Here is a 22,051-nt window from a genome sequence, read left to right on the forward strand (position 1 = left end):
TATATATATAGTGCTCCCGCTACGATTTATTTTTTAGTAGTGCAAACCTTTTCCCATGAAACATTTTGCAGTACGTACCATAATGGACAAATTTTAATTATATAAAAGAATAAAAGTACTGTATTTAATAATTATCTATTTTTTATCTTAATTTTTGATTAGAAAAAAAATGTGTAAAGATGGGTAATGGTTGAATAGGCAAAATTTATGTATTAAATTTCTCTTATGGTGCAAAACATTTCTCAAGATGAATGCCTCATAAAATCAATAATTTACAGCTGGAAGAAGAATTTATTGAATGATCGTGAGTCAACGGAACTTATATCATATGGAACGAGAGCTTTTGAGGTTAAAGTACGGAGCTTTTGTGATAATTTTGGTTTGGAAAGGAATACTTATTTAAATTACGATTTATAAGTAAAAATTTCAACGGTTATAAGAATTGATACATTCGTTAACACAATTATTTAGTTCCGGAAATTACACAGTTAAGGGATGATTCGTCCCACTGTGGACCGGAAGACCATGATGTTTGGCTAAAAGTCAAAAATTAAATTTTCAACTAAAATATGTGTAGGCAGTTTTAATATAGCCCAAATTAAGTATTCATAATCATTCCAAACATTATTATTTACTTTTTGGACTGACAAGAGTACAATGTAATAAAAAATATGTTAAAATTTTTTTTTAAACGCAACTTTTAAATTTTTATTTCAAAAATATATATAGGAATTTCATTTTACTGTTACATTTTTATCAGAGTAATTAGTCTGAAAATATAGTACAATTTTTCAATTTGTTGGATTAGTTAATACTCTTGACAAGCTTATAGTTTCTATCTTATCATTTGACATTTTAGAATATTTGAATGACTTTCGAAACTTAGTTCCAAAAAGTTTCACGAGGTAATTTGCTAAACTTTTTTTGTTGTCTTCTTTGATGTTTCTTCTTTCGAAAAAACCTGCCCCATTTTGCCCGTATTGCAAAGGTGAGCTAAATTTACCGAAAAACAAAAATTATGTTTCTTTTTCTCATGTTTTTGCGTTATTTTGTAATATTACTTCGGAAATATAATTTGCCTTTCATTCTTAATATAAAATTACGAAAATTATTATATTTTCATTGCTATATTTAATTATTAAAACTTACTATATTATTATTTTTTATTTTTGATCGCCATATTTCAGCCGCCATTTGGGGGGGGGTATTTTTAGTATATTTCAAAATTTCAACTATGAATTCAATTTACCAGTACATAAATAACCCAAAATAACCCCCCCCCCAAATTTTGAAACAAATTTTATCGAAATACTAATTTTGGCCACGGAACCTTGGATGCTGGCCCAATTTTAGAGCAAAATTTTAGAGCAGTTTTATAATTAATATTATTTATTGCACAGAAACAAATATTAAAGAAGAGTAAATCAGAATTAAAAATGCACATAAAATTACTTTCAATATCACGACAAAATTTATAAGATAAATATTTCATTTTTAATGAGAGGAGAAAAAATAATAAGAGTCAAAATTTGGATAATTATTTTAAAGTTATTATAATATAGCGATTATAATATAGCGAGTATAATTGGAGAAAGTTTGCTTTGTCTCAATTTTCTTAACTCAATTTATTGTTAGCAAAATTGAATTAGCATATCTAAAGTGTGCAACTCAAATCGGAAATATTGCTGTTCGATCTTAGTAGAAAAGTCATACCAAAAGGTGGGGTTATTTTGCCGATTTCATGTTTTTGTGTTGTAAATAATCAGTTTAATTAGTTATTTATTCTTTTTAATCCGGAATATCAATTCCCCATCATTGCACAAAATTAAAAAAGAAATAATTAGCATATCTAGCAAAATTTAATTAGCATATCAAAAATTTTCAAATCAAATCAGCAATATGATATCATTTGTCAGGAAGTTATACTGACAGTAGGGTTATTCTGCCGAATTCAGCTTTCTGTAGTGTAAATAATCAGATAAATAAGATATTGACTCTTTTTAGCCGAGAATTTCGATTCCCTCACATTGTAGAGAATAAAAAATATTAATTATCTCATCTAACAAAATTTAATTATCATATCAAAAGTGTGTAACTCAAATCGGTAATATTGCAATCTGATAATTAATTAGAAAGTCATACTGGCAGTAGGGTTATTTTACAGATTTCAATTTTTTGTTGTATATAATCAGATTAATTAGTTATTTACCCTTTTTAATAGACGGGGACAGCCAGGTTGGCAGGGCGTTGGACTCACGTTTGTAAGAACAGGAGTTCGAATCTAGTCGGCCAAAGACTCCTCGTTTAGTAAGGGTGACTGGTACATGTTAAATCTGTCGGGTCACAAACTCCTCAATGCTCCCAAAACAAATCAATACCTCTGTTGGTACTAAATTAGAGATTGATCGTTCTCTGGTTCAAGTCAAAATTACGATTTGTGAATGAATGTATGAAAAAAGCTTTTTTAGAAAGAGCTGCTTTTGATTTTGATTAAAATTCAGAAAAGACCAAAATATGATTTTAACATCTTGGAGGGTAGATTGCAACTTCATTAATATATTGTGTAGTCATTTTGGACAGATGCATTTGATATATAAATGTAACAAACCAAAATCATCTTTGGGAGCTGAACCAATGTAATTCGAATAAGATTGGATTAGAAACTTTGAGCAAACTTAGCAATACTCAACCCAAGTTTGGGTGGAAGTAATTGCTTCTAATGATATTTAAGATAAAATTCTGTTGTGTCTACTAATTTATGTAATGAAATATGTTTCTTTCCAAAAACAAAATATTGAATAATTGAATAAAAATTAAAATATATTACGATTTTCATTCCGTGAACAATATCAATATAGGCTCATTAACTATTGCATTTCAAAGGAATATTCATATCCCTATTTATCTAAAATTAAGCTTTCTTTTCAAGTAAGTAATTCAGATTTCCTGTCAGGAAAAAAAAAATTTCAAAGGATAAATCTGCAGCTATTGAAAAAGCAAAACTATAAAATACGCATTAAAAACATTAAAAAAAAAGATTTATAGAACATAGTCAATAGAGAATTACTCTAGATATCTTTAAATCATTCGAATCATGAAAAAGAAAGAATTCGAAATTCAAAGAAGCCAATTTACACGCGGAACAAATATAGCAATTTTGATACACGCGTATCTTTTACGTGTCGTCCCCACCATTTACAAAAGAAAAACGTTGCTTTCAAAGTCTTGATTAGTAGCTAGATCCTGAAATAACTCGAGTCAAGAACAAAGAAGATAGTAATAAGTATTCTAACTTGAACTGAAATAACAGGTATTGAAAGAAGATGGTTTTTTTCTTTGCAATACACAATTCTTGTTGTCTCCGCTTTGGAATTTTGCCATAAATCATTATTAACCCTTTTTTTTACAAAAGTCTCCATTTCTTAAAGATTTTGAATTATTGATGTTTACAATCTGAACAAAAAATTGAATTACATAAAACCACAATGTTATTTTTTTCATTCGAAACTTTGTTGCTCAATTTTGTAAACTTGAGGTATCAATTGAAGAGCTTATTGAAAAAGTCGGATAAGCAGCATTTTCGGGGTTATTTATTATTCAGAGAAAAATACATAAATTGCTTGCATCAAAATGGGTATGTTTAACGCAACAAATCTTTCACTTTAATTTTAACATAACTAATCAACATCAGTTTTGAGTATGCTTGCATGATTTTTATTTTAAATTAGGTAGTGGTAAATAAAATAAGGCGAGGAATAATTACCCTTTTATTAATCTATAGAAAATAATTCGGAGACCAATTTTTTTTCTTACCCTGATTTTAACCTCTCTGAAAATGTTACTTACCTGGTTCTACCTAGCTGAAAAAAAATTCCTGTTAAAATTACGATATAAAGTACCGACACTTTCAGTGCATCATCCGTGAAATCCATTTTACTGTAAAATCCTTTTTTACCGTAAAATATTATGCCGCAAATTTTACAGTAATAAATATTTAATGGGAGTGACTTTTGTTTAATGAGTTTCATTTAATGAGAGACATTTTACGGTGATTATTACTGTAAAAATATCAGTACATTAGTTTATTTGTACCGCAACATGTTCTGATAAAAAGTAACTCTATGATAAAAAGAAAAGTACCGAAACCTTGAGGGCTGGTACTTTATATCTTTATATCTTTATATATNAACTTTACTTTCATTTCATCTAAAAAAGTAAATCAGAGCAGAAGCTATTGTCTATTTGTAGCAGAATTTATTCGCTAATTTTCACTTATTTAAAAAAAAAGTATAGCGCTTTACGGATTTTCAAAATGAGGAACTTGTGCAGCACTATTATGGAAATCTTGAGGAAATGGAGAGCAAATGAATATAAAGAAATAGAATAGAATAGAATAAATAGAATAGAATAGAACTAAATATGCGGCATTAAAAGCAATTTTTGAAAACCAGACTTTCCGATAAGCCGTCATCATTTGAACTGAGAAATCATCAAATGAACGTTAAATAAATTTTCCCAAGAAACTGAAGCGGTGAGATATTACCTGATTAAAAACTTCATTCGCTTCAAAAATAATTTTGAAGCGGTTTTAATCAGGCAATATCAAATGAATGATTCAAATACCGCATAATTAGGCTTTATTAACCAGAATTATGGTTTTATTTTATCATCAATGTCGTTACCACACAGCACGGTAATTTAACCAGAATTTTTTTTTCTCCGTGCCGACTAATCGCACTCAAATGTAAAAAATTTCAAACTCTTACGTTCAAACAATTATTTAGACAGTGCAAATAAATTCAAAATATTTCAGAGCTTCAAAAATATTTCTAAAGCGGTTTTAATCAGGTAATATCAAATGAATGATTCAAATATCGCATAATTAGGCTTTATTAACCAGAATTATGGTTTTATTTTATCATCAATGTCGTTACCACACAGCACGGTGATTTTACCAAAAAAAATTTTTCTCCTTGCCGACTAATCGCACTCAAATGTAACGAATTTCAAACTCTTAAGTTCAAACAATTATTTAGACAGAGCAAATGTTGAACATTCTGTTCAGACAACAGGGGTCAATGAAACATTCCAAATCAACCACCTTAGATTTTTTTAGGAATCTAAGCGATGGTTATAAGTCTGATAGATTGGCACTTCTGTTAACTAAGGCTTCATTTGGGAAGAGTAATTTTTAGCAAAAATGTCATTTGTAAATTTAAAACACATTAGTCTAACGATGTAAGGTTGATTTACTTGACTAGGCGATGCGGATTTCCTTAGTTTAGGATGTCATTAAAACATGAAGAAGGTTCGGCAGATCGGAAGACTTTTATAACTAATATGATTTATTGGAATGTAACTGTTCGTCAAGGACTGTGGATTTTAGCGTGCGGTCAACGCGGTACAATTCACGAACGTGTTAAGCAGAGAATGGCATGAGATGACGGTTGAAGATGTAACAGCTACAGAAGAAGGCAACAATGCGTACAAACTAATTTGAGAAGTCATGACCAATAATACGTCGCATGCGATAAGAGTTTTCCCTTTCATTGAAAATAAACGACTGAGTGGCGTAGAAAACTGCTCTGAGAAATTTACAACTCTTTTTTTTTTCTATAATTTCTCATGGTGCGAAAGTTTACTAACCTTCTGATAAATTTTCTGTGGCAATAAATATCGGCGCATTATTTTAAATTTAAGAAAGGATTAACTTTCATTTAATTGTATTTTTCAAAATTTTCTACGATATATTTAGATTCCAGTTACAATCTTAATTCAAATAAAAAGAAGGCTTTAATTTAAGTTAAAAAAAAACTAGAAAAATTACAACCAATATAGTATAAAACTACACCGAGAAAAAAGTAACGGTTTAAACTATCAGAATATGGAAAATTTACAGCGTTTCTGCCTCTTTGGATACACCAAAGAGCTCGGAAATTTTAACCGAAGCACTTTAATGTTTTTAGATAAATTAACAATTAAAATATGGCATGAAATAATTTGATAAATGTGGTAAAATTCAATAATTTTATCATACCGTTGAGCATGGCATAAAAATAAATTATTCTGTTAAATTCACTTTTCGATTTTGAATTTTTTACTGAACATGTGGTAATAAACACTATAATTATGAAACCTAGAATTTTTGGTAAATCATTAACGCGTGAAAGGAAGAATTACCGAAAGAATGGTTTAAATACCGTATATTTTGGTTTTATTAACCAGAATTATAGTATTTTTTTACCAGAAATGTCATTACCATACAGTGCGGTTAATTTAAGACTTTTTGCTCTATGTGACGTACGGTCGTTTCGATACCATGATAAAGCATATTCTTTAGTGTCGAAACCAGGACAGAAGAGTCGGAAATTTAGTCGAGAAAGTCGGAATTGAAGAATATTTTGCTGGATTTGGAGTTTGATTTGAAATGGAGGATTATGAGTTAAAAATATTGTTGGAGATGGAGTTGAAAATTTTGCTGGAGTCGGAGTTGGAGTCGTAGTTGAAGAGTAAAAGTTGAAGAAAGTTTTGCTGGGAAGGGGGAGTCGGAAAAGTATGCTCGATTCCGACACCGATTAGTTAAAACATATGTCTAACAAATTAATAAAAGATTAATTAATTAAATCATTTAGACTAATAAGCAAAAATATTATTCAACGCAATATTATGACAGTTATTTAAATCACATCTTCGTATCACAATTGAAAGTTTTTGAGCTTATGTTTTATCGAACTATTAAAAAAGAACTCAGAAATTTTTTTTAATTTTTGAAATAAAACGATATTAATAAAGAAATTATTAATGAGTTATCTTTTGATTAATAAATTATCTAGTTCTCAATTAACTAAGTTTGTCTAGATTATTTGAAAAGTTAATGAAAAAGATATTCAAATGAATTTAATGCATCGTATGTAATATTTTTATAGTTCATGAATATTCATTAGACAACCTTCTTATAATAAGATGCTTATATATGTGAGATTATGCGTGAGAGAAAATGATTTCAAGCTCTTATAATGGTTTTGCATAATTTAAGTATTTTATACAAATATAATTTTTCAAATTTTTTCTTCAACTACTATGTAATAATAAGAAGTGTAGAGTTGTTTAAAATATCCTTAGTTTTAATCTTATATATTTGTAACTAACATTTACATATCAATATTATTAATACTTTTCAAGCACCTGGCAACTTTTACGGCCGCCAAAGAAATATTTTAAAAATGTCAATGAAGTATAATTGTAAGTATATTCAATTCAAAATTATCCAACACTTATAACACAATAAGCAAATCATACAACGCAAAATTATAATTCTTATTACCACTCCGGTTAGTTAAAATTTCAGTCCAACAAATTAAAGAAAGAAAAGAAGTCTTAGATGCTTTTTAAAATTGAGACAAGAGTTTTGCCATGCAAAATCTTCCAAAGCATTTGCTGTTAGAAGAAAAATCGTTTACATAGAGTTAGTATATAACTGTTTCTATATTTTCCAACTCTTCTGTACTGTACTGTGCTATATACTATAATATACTGTACTATATACTATAATATATGCGGTTCTATATACTATCCAGCACCTATAAACTGATTACTGGAATAAAAAAAGCCCAAAAGGCCAATATAAATAGCGTTTGCAATTTAATTTTTTAAAATTTGAAAACTTACCCAAAGACTGCATTGTTTGGACTCATCATCATCATCCTATCATAGATTTTATTGATTTTCATCTAGATAGAAAAATATCACCAAATTCTCTCTTTTTAATAAAAATGTTTAACGTTTTTTTCTTTAAATGTAAGTTCTATAAATATTTTAAAGTAAAATGGGTTATATATAGTTGAAAATTACAGCTTTACTTTGATAAGTAACTCAAACTGCAGATTTATTATTTTTCTTCACACTTTTAATAATATATATACAAAATAAAAAAATATATGTATCTTTTATTATTTGTAATCAATACATTTATTTAAAAAATAAGCCTGTTTTGGAAAATCGTATTGGTATTCCCGCTCAAAAGGTTTCATAAATTATAAAAAGTAAGCTTTAGTAACACACGATGACGAGTATAACATTTATATTTAAAGCTATTTATCGTATAAATATTAAAATAGAGTTGTCACATTTTATTTTATTTTATAACCGTCGTTGAACAGCCGACCCAATTTCATGGGTTTACGACTACTTACGTTCAACTCCGTAGCCTTGCAATTTTGAACCAATCCAGAAGACAAGGAAACTCCTGGATCAGTACCCCCAGAGGTATTGATTTGTTGTGGGAANTAAGAAAGTTTTAATTTAAGTGAAAAATAACTACAAAAATTACAAACAATATAGTATAAAACTACAGTGCTCTGAGCAATTTACAACTCTTTTTTTCTATAATTTCTCATGGTGCGAAAGTTTACTAACCTTCTGATAAATTTTTTGTAACAATAAATATCAGCGCATTATTTTAAATTTAAGAAAAGATTTACTTTTATTTAATTGTATTTTTTCAAAATTTTCTACGATATATTTAGATTTATGTTACAATCTTAATTCAAATAATAAGAAAGTTTTAATTTAAGTGAAAAATAACTACAAAAATTACAAACAATATAGTATAAAACTACAGTGCTCTGAGCAATTTACAACTCTTTTTTTCTATAATTTCTCATGGTGCGAAAGTTTACTAACCTTCTGATAAATTTTTTGTAACAATAAATATCAGCGCATTATTTTAAATTTAAGAAAAGATTTACTTTTATTTAATTGTATTTTTTCAAAATTTTCTACGATATATTTAGATTTATGTTACAATCTTAATTCAAATAATAAGAAAGTTTTAATTTAAGTGAAAAATAACTACAAAAATTACAAACAATATAGTATAAAACTACAGTGCTCTGAGCAATTTACAACTCTTTTTTTCTATAATTTCTCATGGTGCGAAAGTTTACTAACCTTCTGATAAATTTTTTGTAACAATAAATATCAGCGCATTATTTTAAATTTAAGAAAAGATTTACTTTTATTTAATTGTATTTTTTCAAAATTTTCTACGATATATTTAGATTTATGTTACAATCTTAATTCAAATAATAAGAAAGTTTTAATTTAAGTGAAAAATAACTACAAAAATTACAAACAATATAGTATAAAACTACAGTGCTCTGAGCAATTTACAACTCTTTTTTTCTATAATTTCTCATGGTGCGAAAGTTTACTAACCTTCTGATAAATTTTTTGTAACAATAAATATCAGCGCATTATTTTAAATTTAAGAAAAGATTTACTTTTATTTAATTGTATTTTTTCAAAATTTTCTACGATATATTTAGATTTATGTTACAATCTTAATTCAAATAATAAGAAAGTTTTAATTTAAGTGAAAAATAACTACAAAAATTACAAACAATATAGTATAAAACTACAGTGCTCTGAGCAATTTACAACTCTTTTTTTCTATAATTTCTCATGGTGCGAAAGTTTACTAACCTTCTGATAAATTTTTTGTAACAATAAATATCAGCGCATTATTTTAAATTTAAGAAAAGATTTACTTTTATTTAATTGTATTTTTTCAAAATTTTCTACGATATATTTAGATTTATGTTACAATCTTAATTCAAATAATAAGAAAGTTTTAATTTAAGTGAAAAATAACTACAAAAATTACAAACAATATAGTATAAAACTACAGTGCTCTGAGCAATTTACAACTCTTTTTTTCTATAATTTCTCATGGTGCGAAAGTTTACTAACCTTCTGATAAATTTTTTGTAACAATAAATATCAGCGCATTATTTTAAATTTAAGAAAAGATTTACTTTTATTTAATTGTATTTTTTCAAAATTTTCTACGATATATTTAGATTTATGTTACAATCTTAATTCAAATAATAAGAAAGTTTTAATTTAAGTGAAAAATAACTACAAAAATTACAAACAATATAGTATAAAACTACAGTGCTCTGAGCAATTTACAACTCTTTTTTTCTATAATTTCTCATGGTGCGAAAGTTTACTAACCTTCTGATAAATTTTTTGTAACAATAAATATCAGCGCATTATTTTAAATTTAAGAAAAGATTTACTTTTATTTAATTGTATTTTTCAAAATTGTCTACGATATATTTAGATTCTAGTTACAATCTTAATTCAAATAAAAAGAAGGTTTAAATTTAAGTTAAAAATAACTAGAAAAATTACAAACAATATAGTATAAAACTACACTGCTCTGAGAAATGTACAACTCTTTTTTTTCTATAATTTCTCATGGTGCGAAAGTTTACTAACCTTCTGATAAATTTTCTGTTGCAATAAATATCAAAGCATTATTTTAAATTTAAGAAAAGATTTACTCTTATTTAACTGTATTTTTCAAAATTGTCTACGATTCCAGCTACAATCTTAATTCAAATAATAAGAACGTTTTAATTTAAGTTAAAAATAACTAGAAAAATTGCAAACAATATAGTGTAAAACTACACTGCTCTGAGAAATTTACAACTCTTTTTTTCTATAATTTCTCATGGTGCGAAAGTTTACTAATCTTCTTATAAATTTTCTGTAGCAATAAATGTCAGTGCATTATTTTAAATTTAAGAAAAGATTTACTCTTATTTAATTGTATTTTTCAAAATTGTCTACGATTCCAGTTACAATCTTAATTCAAATAAAAGGAAGGTTTTAATTTAAGTTAAAAATAACTAGAAAAATTACAAACAATATAGTATAAAACTACACTGCTCTGAGGAATTTACAACTCTTTTTTTTTCTATAATTTCTCATGGTGCGAAAGTTTACTAACCTTCTGATAAATTTTCTGTAGCAATAAATATCAGCATTATTTTAAATTTAAGAAAAGATTTACTTTTACTTAATTGTATTTTTCAAAATTTTCTACGATATATTTAGATTCTAGTTACAATCTTAATTCAAATAAAAAGAAGGCCTTAATTTAAGTTAAAAATAACTAGAAAAATTACAACCAATGAAGTATAAAACTACACCGAGAAAAAAGTAACGGTTTAAACTATCAGAATATGGTAAAATTTACAGCGTTTCTGCCTCTTTGGGTACACCAAAGAGCTCGGAAATTTTAATCGAAGCACTTTAATGTTTTAGGGTAAATTAGCAATTAAAATATGGCACGAAAAAATTTTGTAAATATGGTAAAATTTAGTAATTTTATCATACCTTTGAGCATGGTATAAAAATAATTTATTTCGGTAAATTCACTTTCAATTTTGCATTTTTTACTAAACATGTGGTAATAAGCACTATAATTGTGAATCCTGGAATTTTTTGTAAACCATTAACGTGTGAAAGGAAGATTACCAAATGAATTGTTTAATTACCATATATTTTAGTTTTATTAACCAGAATTATAGTATTTTTTTACCAGAAATGTCATTACCATACAGTACGGTTAATTTAAGACTTTTTGCTCTATGCGACGTACGGTCGTTTCGATACCATAATAAAACATATTCTTTAGTGTCGAAACCAGGACAGAAGAATTGGAGTCGGAAATTTAGTCGAGAAAGTCGGAATTGAAGAATATTTAGCTGGAGTTGGAGTTTGAATTGAAATAGAGGATTATAAGTTAAAAATATTGTTGGAGATGGAGTTGAAAATTTTGCTGGAGTCGGAGTTGGAGTCGTAGTTGAAGAGTAAAAGTTGGAGAAAGTTTTGCTGGTGAGGGGGAGTCGGAAAAGTATGCTCGACACCGATTTGTTAAAACTTATGTCTAACAAATTCATAAAAAATTAATTAATTAAATCATTTAGACTAATAAACAAAAATATTATTCAAAACAATTTTATGACAGTTATTTAAATCATATCTTCGCATCACAATTGAAAGTCTCTGAGCTTATGTTTTATCGAACTATTAAAAAAGAACACAGAAAAATTTTCACATTTTTGAAATAAAACGATATTGATAAAGAAATCATTAATGAGTTATTTTTTGATTCATAAATTATCTAGGTCTAAATTAACAAACTTTATCTAGATTATTTGAAAAGTTAATTAAAAAGATATTCAAAGATATTCATATGTAATAGTTTTATAGTTCATGAATATTCATTAGACAACCTTCTTGTAATAAGATGCTTAATATGTGAGAGTATGCGTGAGAGAAAATAATTTCTAGCTCTTATAATGGTTTTGCATAAAGTATTTTATACAAATGTAGTTTTATAGTTCATGGATATTCATTAGACAACCTTCTTGTAATAAGATGCTTATATATGTGAGAGTACGCGTGAGAGAAAATGATTTCTAGCTCTTATAATGGTTTTGCATAAAGTATTTTATACAAATGTAGTTTTATAGTTCATGAATATTCATTAGACAACCTTCTTGTAATAAGATTCTTATATATGTGAGAGTATGCGTGAGAGAAAATGATTGCTAGCTCTTATAATGGTTTTGCATAATTTAAATATTTTATACAAACATAATTTTTAAAATTTTTTCTTCAACTTCTATGTAATAATAAGAAGTGAAAAGTTATTTAAAATATCCTTAGCTTTAATCTTATATATTTGTAACTAACATTTACTTATCAATATTATGAACTCTTTCCAAGCACCTGGCAGCTTTTACGACCGTCAAAGAAGTATTTTAAAAATGTCAATGAAGTATAATTGTAAGTATATTCAATTCAAAAATATCCAACACTTATAACACAATAAACAAATTATACAACACAAAATTATAGTTCTTATTACCACTGCGGTTAGTTAAAAGTTAAGTCCAACAAATTGAAGAAAGAAAAGAAGTCTTAGATGTTTTAAAAATCATTTCGACAAATATTTATAACTAAATTAACAAAAAAAGGTTCAAGCATTTTTAAAAATATTCAAGAATGTGATTTTTAAAATTGAGACAAGAGTTTTGCCATGTAAAATCTTCCAAAGCATTTGCTGTTAAAAGAAAAATCGTTTACATAGAGTTAGTTTATAACTGTTTCTATATTTTCCAACTCTTCTGCACTGTACTGTACTGTACTATATACTATAATATACTGTACTATATACTATAATATACTGTACTATATACTATAATATATGCGGTTCTATATACTACCCAGCACCTATAAACTGATTATTGATGATAAAAACAGCCCAAAAGACCAAAATAAATAGCGTTCGCAATTTAATTTTTTAAAATTTGAAAAGTTACCCAAACACTGCATTGTTCGGACTCATCATCGTCATCCTGTCATAGATTTTATTGATTTTCATCTAGATTGAAAAGTATCACCAAATTCTCTCCTTTTAATAAAAATGTTTAACGTTTTTCTTAAATATATAATACATTTATCCGTAAAGTTCTATTAATATTTTAAAGTAAAATGGGTTATATATAGTTGAAAATTACAGTTTTACTTTGATAAATCACACAAACTGCGGATTTATTATTTTTCTTTACACTTTTAATTATATATGCAAAATAGAAAAAGTATATGTATCTTTTATTATTTGTAATCAATGCATTTATTTAGAAAATAAGCTTCGTTTGGAAAATCGTATTGGTATTCCCGCTCAAAAGTTTTCATAAATTATAAAAAGTAAGCCGTAGCAACTCTATGTAACACACAATAATGAGTATAACATTTATATATAAAGCTTTTTATCGTATAAATATTAAAATAGAGTTGTGACATTTGTGGACTTTTTCGCAGATGTATAAATGATAAATAAATTCAAGTGTCAAAAAAAATCAAACAGCGTGTTTCAGAAACGCTGATTTCAGTGACGAATTCAGACATACATAGCCAATACACATCGGAGGGAGGTTTAATTGATATTATAGCTGACAAATAAGAACTAGGATATAAAAACTAGGAATATTTTTTTTAAATTTTGCATAATTATCTATATAGAATTAAAAATATACGCATCTTTTATTTTTCGTAATCAATACATTTATTTAGAAAATAAGCCTTTTTTGGAAAATCTTATTGGAATTCTCACTTGAAAGGTCTCTGAAAATAAAAGTAAGCCAAAAGCAACACTCTGTAAAACACACTATTACGAGTATAATATTTATACTTAAAGTTATTTATCAAATAAATATTATAACAGAGTTGTCATATTTACAGAATTTTTCTCAAATGTCTAAATGAAAAATAAAGTCAAGTGTCAAAAAAGAGTCAAATAACGTGAATTCAATGAATTCTGCCATACATAATCAATTCACGCCAGAGGAAGGTATATTTGATATTATAAATGACAAATAAGAACTAGAAACATATATTTTTAATTTCATATAATTATATATATAAAATTCAAAATATACGTATCTTTTATTTTTCTTAATCAAAGCATTTATTGAGAAAATAAACCTCTTTCTGATAATCATATCAGAATTCTCGCTTAAAAGGTCTCTGAAAATAAAAAAAAAGGTAAGCCAAAAGCAACACTCAGTATAACACACTATTACGAGTATAATATTTATATTTAAGGCTATTTATCGTATAAATATTATAATAGAGTTGTCATAGTTGCGGAATTTTTCTCAAATGTCTAAATGAGAAATAAATTCAAGTGTCAAAAACGAGTCAAATAACGTGTTTTAGTAACGCAGATTTCAATGTAGAATTCTGCCAAACGTAATCAATACTCGTCAGAGGAAGGTATAATTGATATTATAACTGACGAATAAGAACTAGGAAGTGTTAGAGTTGTTATTAGTGACATGAGCCTCACCAATTTTGTTGTTGATATGTCACGGAGTGATGAACACCTTCGTTCAACGCGTCTGGGAGTAAAATGTGGGAGAGGAATCAGGGCCTTATCTCAAATTACTTTTTAAACATTTTTTCGTGTAACGCTGTGTTAGCAGTAGTGTTGACTTTAAATGTGCTGTTCGGTTATTTTTCGTTCTGAAAATTGCGCACTTTCTCACATTCTGCTTATGACTATAATCAGTATGCACTTAATTTTTCACTGAAAATTTTGTGTATCGTATTTAAACTAAGGATTGCTTCCTCGTTTGATGTTAATGTTAACTTCACGCATTAAAAGTTTGGTAATAATACGTTCCTACAGTTAAAGATGATTTTCGAAAGCGTAAAAATTAAATTCATGTTTCTCACAATTATGCCTTGTTATAGCCATATTTTATTTTTACCCAATCTACTTAGATGCAAACATTTGCACACGCAGCATAAAGTAATTTTAAAAATATTTTCACTCGTTCAAACACATAAAATTATTTTATAGGGTGTCCAAAAATTCATCCACAGAGTTATCTTGTTAAAAAAAAAGAAACAATATTTTCTAATTTCATAAAGAATACTTAGGATTATGCATGTTTCATAGAGTTAAGTAAGGGACGGCAAATCAGGTATCGGGAGGCTTTATGGCCACAAACGCACTTTTTTTCCTTCAAAATTTTCAATTACTGGTTTGCATTAATGTGGCTGAATTTAATTAATTTAATTCTTCAACGTGTGGGCTTGTTGGAATAAGCCTTTGATTTAAAAAACTCCCAAAGAAAAACGTTACTAATCGCATGATCTGGGCGGCCAATTTAATTTTGATCACTAAAATAGAGAAATTATACAATCAGGAAATAACAAAGTAATACCACATATTTCTTAGCAATCTTTTTTTATTAACCTTCAACTATCATCTTGCATCTTCGACTAACAGCAGTCATTTTTTTTAACTTAGGCGCATTTCAAAGTACAAATGGCGCTCAACTCAAATCTTAAGAGAACACCAACTTGTGCAGTTGTTGAAGAAAATTTTTGTCTAGTGATAGCTACATTTAACATTTTACCTATAAATGGTCGTTTTTTAAAACTCCAGAAGGAATTTATTTACTCACGAGGAAAAATAAATATTAGAAACATATGTATATAAGATGCATTAGTTTAGTTGTTGCGTTCTTAATAAGTTAATTTTTCAGAAAAATTTTCTTCATTTAATTAATATTTTACTACCACTTTAAAAAATCTTTTTCAACAACCGTATAAGTTGGAAGCTATAATATTTTACACACTTGGAATTTTTCTTTTTAGAGATATTAACTTAACATACTTTTTTTTTATTAGAATTAGAAACATTTGTGAGTAGCTTACTATTCTTTTAAAAAGGTAATGTTTGTGGGAAATATAATTTTTTGATTACTGCCCTCACAAAAAAATCATTAAATCAGTTTTTATAATAAACACTAAAATCACGATTGCTGCGTCTCATATAGCATAATCCATGCAATATGGCCGTTTAGTCCTGAAGACAAAGAAGCGAGTCTTAATGGGGAGCAATACGAATTGGAGGTTAAACTATTTATTCATTAAAATTCTGAGGTGGATTTTATAAACAAACGAAATTCAATTGTTCAATCCTCACAAGTTATGTTTATTTGATACTTCATTAGATTAGTTTGATCTTCAATGGAAAGATGGCAGCACAAAAATCTTAATCATTGAAAAAATTGAATAACTGGAAATTAACGTGGGTTGACGATGAAATTGGCACAAATAAAGCACGCTAAATGTGATGATTAAAATGAGTGATTTTAAAATTGCAAGTCGTTATAGCATTGGATTAAAAATATCAGGAATTTCAAAACCCCGTGGGAAAGCGTAGTTATAATTGTTGAAAGAAAGAGAAAAAAAATCTTTAGATTTGCGATGAATTCAGCGCAAATAAAGCACACTTTGAAATACACGATTCAAATATCTTATAGACACATGAAAAATATCGGTATTTTTTAAACCATGTGGAATTGCGTATTGTGGAAAAAACTATAGAAAAATAGCTTGGATTTGCGATAAAATTGAGACAAATGAAACGCCGAGTGATTACTATTTCTACGTTTCGTATTAAAAAAAATCGGGATTTTAAAGAACTCGTGGAAATTCTGTAACAGTTTTCAAAAACACTATCGAAAATACACTTGGATTAACTATAAAATGGACACGAATAAAAATCTTCAAAAATGATAACTAAAATTCGAAATTCATGCATCATAATTTTGCTGTATTAAAAATTTTGGGATTTTAAAAAGTACGGAATAATAGTGATAACCACCGAAAAAACGATCGATTGATCTGGCACTTCCAAAACTTAAAAGCGCAGTTTAAAATTTACGATTTTTTTTCATATCCGTAGTTGAACAGCCGACCCAATTTTTTTGGGTTTACGACTACTAATGTACAACTCCCTGGCCTTGTAATTTTGAACCAATCCAGAAGACAAGGAAACTCCTGGATCAGTACACCCAGAGGTATTGATTTGTTATGGGAACATGGAGGACTTTGCGACTCGACAGATTTAACGTACATCAGTCACCATTTACGACACGGAGAGTCTTCAGCTGGCCTGGGATCGAACCCACAAACTCTTGGACATGGGCCTAGTGCCCTACCAACCAGGCTATCCCAGGCAGGCCTTTTAAGTTTTGGCACTTCCAAAACTTAAAAGCGCAGCTTAAAACTTACGATTTTTTTCCTTATATCCGAAAATGAACAGCCGACCCAATTTGTTTTGGGTTTATGACTACTAATGTTCAACTCCATGGCCTTGTAATTTTGAACCAATCCAGAAGACAAGGAAACTCCTGGATCAGTACACCCAGGGGTATTGATTTGCTATGGGAGCGTGGTGGACTTTGCGACTCAACAGATTTAGCGCGCATCAGTCACCATTTACTACGCGAGGAGTCTTCAGCTGCCCTGGGATCGAACCCATGAACTCTCGGATATGGGCCCAGTGCCCTACCAACCAGGCTATCCCGGCCCCCCAAAAAATTACGATTTATATAATTTCTCAAAAATGACAATAGTTTTATTTATTTATTATTATTGTTATGCTCAGATGTTGCCGCCGGCTACAAGAGGTGAAGGGCTACAGGTTGTCATGGGTGTCACTTTAAAAAAATTTCAAGACTGAACTTTTTGACCAAATAATATACTGTCTAGCGTTGTTCACCAAACTTTTAGAAATTAATAGCTCACTGACACCAAAATTTACCCTTCCTTGATAATAGCCTGCATATAAAATCAATCATTTGATTATTTTTTCCCCTTTATTTTATGCTTTTTTAGCAAACAAAATTAAAATAACTAACCTTGTATATTTTTTACAACTATTACTGAACAACCTGAAACCATTCATATCTCTATTTTTCACTTCACTGTTACTTAATTTTTGTTCTAGCACTATAATTTCTTTCTTTTTTTTAAAAAAATAATCTTGATTTACAATAGGATAGGGTGGGGGAAGCAAACTCGAGCAGATTTAGATTCAGCAATAGTACAAATTTAATTACACGAGTAGATGAAGTTCAATCAATCCCATTTGTCAAGATTTTAAAAATAAGATTTATTGAAGCTGACAAAAAAAAGATAAATAAAAGTCCTGACATCATTACCATATCATATGATATGTTTTCATTAAGATATATTTTTTTTGTTTTGACCAAAAAGTTTTTAAATTTCTAATGAAAAAAAAAAGAAAATTTAATTTAGTTGATAGAATTTATTAGTCCATTGACTTTTCTCATGACTGATTTCAGTCCCCAGGACAGAAGAGTGGCACCCATGCAGGTTGTACACCCCTATCATGTAATGTATTATTCCTGGATTATGCACCCTCAAATCGAGTGCCCCCTCCCCGGCGCACGTGATTTGAGGATGTTATTTAGGCTACTAGATCTGATTTAATCATAAGAAATGCACCAGGGTGGGATTGTTTTTCCCCCACCTTATTTATTCCTTAACTAACATATTCAAGATAATGATTTCCTTTAATCTTCTTAGAAACACTTATTTTCGAAGCTTTTTTATATACTGAAGGGCTTTTTCGAAGACCACCAAAACACTTGTGAAACTCTCATGGTCCAGAGAACATGGCGTTAAAGCATGGGATTCAGTAGTCCTTAGACAATTAAGCGGGGAAATAGAATTTTTTTGTCGCAAAAAATACGTCGCATCGCATCTCTATTTTCAGCTCTATTTCTTAGCAGCTAATTGTTACGTATCACTCTTAACTGCTGCGAGTCGGCTTGATGTGAAGTAGGGTATTAATAATGTTAGACGTGAGATTGTATTAACCTTTAAGTTTTAGTAGGGATTCAACCTTCGCATTTTATGCCATTTAATTGCCATTTTGTTAATTGGTTTTATTCTATATGTTTAAAAGAGAGTGAGTGACGGATTTTGTACTAAGCTGTTCATTGTATAGCGATGCAAAGATTTCAGAAACCTTAAGTTTTAAATACATTATTTTCCATAGAAAGTTGTGAACATGCTTCTCAAGCGACGCTTATTTTTGAACAAAACGACGCTTATTCAACCTTCGCATTTTATGCCATTTAATTGCCGTTTTGTTAATTAGTTTTATTATATATGTTTAAAAGAGAGTGAGTGACGGATTTTGTATTAAGCTGTTCATTGTATGGCGATGCAAAGATTTAAGGAATCTTAAGTGTTAAATACATTATTGTCCATGGAAAGTTGCGAACATGCTACTCAAGCGACGCTTATTTTTGAAGCATTAGCAAATTAATTTGTGTGCACCAAAAACATAATATTAGCGCAAAGCATATTTTAAGCTATTATTTTTCGATTTCTGAAATAAATTAAATGAATATTTTAAATAAAATCGGCTTTTTTATGCCATTTAATTTTCTTTTTGCTAAATCTCTGCCTTACGAACAAATATTACTTTTAACAAAAGATGCTTTCGTATTAAATTAACTGTAGCCTTTGTAAATATAGGATATCAAGCACACGATATCTCATTAGAATATCAACGATGCTTTTAAATAAAAACTAACAATTGATTTTCTCAATGTAGAAATTTTATTTATTTTAAAAAATCTTCGCCTTATGAACAAATGCTATTTTTAACAAAAAAATGATTTCCTATTAAGTGATTTGTAGCATTTGTAAATATAGGATATCAAGCACATAATATCTCATTAGGATATCAACGATGCTTTAAATAAAAATTAACAATTGATTTTCTCAAAGTAAAAATTTAATTTATTTAAAAAAATCTTCGCCTCACGAACAAATACAAAAAAAATCTTTCCTATTAAGTGAATTGTATCCTTTGTAAATATAGGATATCAAGCACATGATATCTCATTAGGATATCAACGATGCTTTTAAATAAAAATTAACAATTCATTTTCTCAATGTTAAAATTTTATTTATTTAAAAAAATCTTCGCCTCACGAACAAAAAAAAAGAATCTTTCCTATTAAGTGAATTGTATCCTTTGTAAATATAGGATATCAAGCACATGATAACTCATTAGGATATCAACGATGCTTTAAATAAGAATTAACAATTCATTTTCTCCATGCAAAAATTTTATTTACTTTAAAAAGTCTTCGCCTTACGAACAAATGCTTACGAACAAATGCAATTCAAGCCTTTATATTAAAAAAAATAAGCACTTAGTTACCAATGAATAATACTGGCTTCAAATACCATAACTATAACAAATTCCTTTTTCAGCCTTACATGCAGACTGACGATAAGATTGACACATCTCATGCGTTTTATCGCCGAGTTTGTAAGAATTCGTGAATGGTCCACCCCTTTCGATTTAACTAATGATAATAAACTAAACGCTTTTCAACCAAATCTTTTCACAAATCTAAATTCAAAATTTTTTATTTCAGGCACAAGGTATTTAATATTTTAGTCAAACATCACATTATCAAATGTAACAGTAGATAATACATTCTAATTTAGAAATATACTTTATCTCTATATTGCATAAAAGAATAGAACGTTAAGAAGCAAATAGGTTTGCGTTTTTAGTTGTTTATGATCCTTTTTAAAAAAAAAGGCTTCTAAGACTAGGCATATGGTGTTGAAAAGGGTTAAAAACCAATACAATATGCTTTGTTTCAATTCCTCACATTTAAAAAATTAAACTAAAATAATGTGAAAGCAGAGTAGTTCTTTTACTCTTCTAGAAATATTGAGGTCCGTTGAACTGCAAAATGATGCAAATAGGCTGTCATAATAATACAGTATCATATTAAACCCTTTTATATTGTAAATTTAATTGCTTTTAAATTTTATTTCCTGATGCTATGGTTCAACTTGCACAGAAACATGGTTAAATTTGACAGTCTATAAAGATTGTAGATAATTTGCACACTAATATGGTTCAAGGAATTTTGATTCAATGTTGAACTGACTCTGTTCAGAGTTTTTATAGTCTTTAATTGGTGTGCGCAATGGGCTTATTGTAGCTGGCAATGCTCCAAAATTTTTTATAAATTGCTATTTTCCCGGTCGCTTGTTAGTGCTCAAGCTCGATTTTCTCGTAAGCCAATATAAAAAAATTAACAAATCTTGTTCAAAACAGAAGACTAATTAAGCATAAATCTTTCAGTAAATATGCTTGGTTCCGAATTTAGAACATCATTTAGCAGAATAAAATCCCAGATGCGTAAAATTTTGCGTGGAAAAAATTCACATAAACAAAAATGTTGTTTAAAGCTTCTGTTTGATAAAATCTTGCGTAGATATAATTTTGGGTAGAATTTCGGTTTTTTTCACTCGAACATGATTTCTCAATAATTAAGTTTCATGTAGACAAAACTTACATGCTTAAAAAATTACCTTCTAAGACAGGGGCGGATTAAGCGTACGTGGGGCCCAAAGCCATTCAAATTTTTGGGGCCCTTAGATTACATTTTTTTCTTGTATATTTTTTATTTATTCAAATATAAAAGTATTTATATATCTTTTCATTTAATAATAATAAATAATAATAAATTAAATTTTACTTTATTTTATTAAATTAAAACTAAAAATAATCATAACATTTTGAAAAATTATTGTTTTTCTTAATTTTTTTAAATTTATTTTCAAAAAATCCATTATTTTTACATTTTTATTCATAATCTGGAAGAAAAAACTAAACGATTGTTGCTTATCTCATTGATTTAATAGGGTTGCGTTCAAGATTAAAATGCAAAAGCTATAAAATCCTTTTAATAGATAGCAGGTTGAGTGTAGATTATAGAAAACTGAATTTTTATTAATTGAAAAAATGGAGCGCCACGCT

Source organism: Parasteatoda tepidariorum, chromosome X2 (genome assembly GCF_043381705.1).
Source record: "Parasteatoda tepidariorum isolate YZ-2023 chromosome X2, CAS_Ptep_4.0, whole genome shotgun sequence".
NCBI lineage: Eukaryota > Metazoa > Arthropoda > Arachnida > Araneae > Theridiidae > Parasteatoda > Parasteatoda tepidariorum.